This window comes from Macadamia integrifolia, chromosome 13 (assembly GCF_013358625.1).
Source record: "Macadamia integrifolia cultivar HAES 741 chromosome 13, SCU_Mint_v3, whole genome shotgun sequence".
Classification (NCBI taxonomy): Eukaryota; Viridiplantae; Streptophyta; class Magnoliopsida; order Proteales; family Proteaceae; genus Macadamia; species Macadamia integrifolia.
Window position 1 is genome coordinate 12,622,453 of NC_056569.1, and position 2,387 is coordinate 12,624,839.

Genomic DNA, 2,387 nt, shown 5'->3' on the forward strand with positions numbered 1-2,387 from the left:
TATATTTAAAGTTATAGAGATATAGTCCTACATTGGATTGTTTTGTTACGATGTGTTTTTATATATTTGAAGAGTTATACATAACATCGTAAGATTTTGAGTTAGACACTTAACATCCTTGAGATATAAATCATTGCTTAATGTTGTATTATATCAAATGAAGTTTAAAGGAAGTAAAAAAATCTTCTTCTAATCTAACTTATTCTTTGTTTACTCAAAAGCCAACTACCAGAAAGTGTTAAAACGATAGGTACCCTAATGTTATTTAATGCTTTTTTTTTGGGGGGGGATGGGGTCAAAATATTAAATTCATTAAGTAAACTCAGCTATCGAGACAAGTTTACAAGAAAAAAAAAAAATAAGGGGTAGACCACCATGTTCTAGAGAGGTAGAACTTGGAGGTCCCACGGGCAAAAAATGTGTTTCCTTATTAAAGGATCGAGGAATGAAATTTGAACACAACCGAAATAAAATCTAAAATTAAAACTAAAATATCATCCACAATGGAGCATGTCACCCAACCCAGATTCTAGTGATGAAGATATCTCATTCACGGCCCAAAAATATATATATTTATAATATTTTTTGAAAATTAGTTCGAAATTAATTTAAATTTATAATTTTTTATTTATTAGAAAAAAAAAAAGATATTGTAACTTTGACTAGTGCTGACAAGCTAAGATGGATTTATCCAATGGACAGAAACGTAGGACACCCAACACTCAAAACTTTCCACCTTTCAAGTTTATCTGTTCCCCATTAAAACAAGTGGAGCCTACAATTGGTATATACGAATCTTTTTTTGGTAGAAAATTGGTATGTACGAATCAGAGTTATAAATATAAAGGCGGATATCCACCGGATAAATATTTTTCATTATTACAGGGAGAGACCTAACTACGTGTGTGTTGACCAAAGAGCAAGTCTTTGAGGTTAAATTTAAGAAAACGACGCCGCTTTAGTCTACTTGGAACTTATTAAATGAATGAAGACGATAGATAGATCATCATAGTCTCATAGATCGGTAGACAGATTAAGATTAGATTCGATTAGATTAGTAAATGAAATAATGATCGATTCATCAATCCCTTCTACCATTTGCACCTTCCATAAAAGTCAAAAAGGGTATTAAAATATGATTCAACATCATCAATAAGAAAAAGTAAACAAATGGACCCTGGATGAGAATGAAATAGTAATGAAATATTAATGAAGGACAAGACAAGAGGACATAGGGTTATTCTCCATAGAGCCCATGGAACATAGAGTGATCTCACAGTTGGGGTGACCTCAAGACGCGTGCCCAAGTCCTTCTAGATTGGATTCTCGTTGCTTATTAGATCACTTAGACGTAAGAGTCAGCATCTAACATATGTCTCTTTTATTTCTAAATATATCTCTCTTTACCCAAGTAACGATAAGAAATGGAACAAGTGTCGTTGCTTATTAGATCACTTAGATGTAAGAGTCAGCATCTAACATATGTCTCTTTTCTTTCTAAATATATCTCTCTTTACTCAAGTAACGATAAGAAATGGAGCAAGTGTTGGCTGCACATTTGTACGATCAGGCGATTGTTTGAGCAATTATCCATTCTCCTCAATTTCTATTTAGAGTCCAAAACACACAAACGGAGATGAGAATGAGGGGCATTTGATGTGACTCGTGACAACGTTTAAAACATCCAAAATACATTATCGTTGGAGAAAGTTTTCCTTCATAAAATGGAAGGATCCACCAAACTATTATTTTTTATTTTTTATTTTTTTTAGGTGAGAGAACGCTATCCAATATTGTATGTACACATTAGCGTCTACAGTCAATTGGAGATATAGGTGAGGGTCTTCATCGTGGGACAACATAGTCTTTTCGCACCTGTTGTGTTTTGGCATAGGACACGTTACCAGGTAGTATTCTTTCTTCTTATTTTTCCTTCTTTTTCGATAGATAACCCAAACCAAAATTAAGTATTGGGAACTCTATTATTAAAATGGGCGGAATGGCAAATAAATGGTGTTCGATATAGGTATATTTTAAATGGATTAAAACTTGAATGGAACGGTTAAAAATACAGCCAAATATGAAAAATACAGTGAAAAAAAAAAAAAAAACGAAAACTATGTGCGAGTTTAAATGTTTAAATATGAACAATACAATACTAAAAAAATGACAATATACATACATAAATTGAGAAATTATTAGTTAACTATCTTTAATCAAAAGTTAAATCTATCATCATTAAGTTATCATGTGATTTTTTTAATTTTAGGATATGCGCTGAGAACTTCTAATCTAGCCGTATCTATTATTTTTACCATTTTTGTGTCAAACACGTTTTAATTAAATAAGAATTCAAGATGCATGCCCATTATCGTTCATTGGTCCTG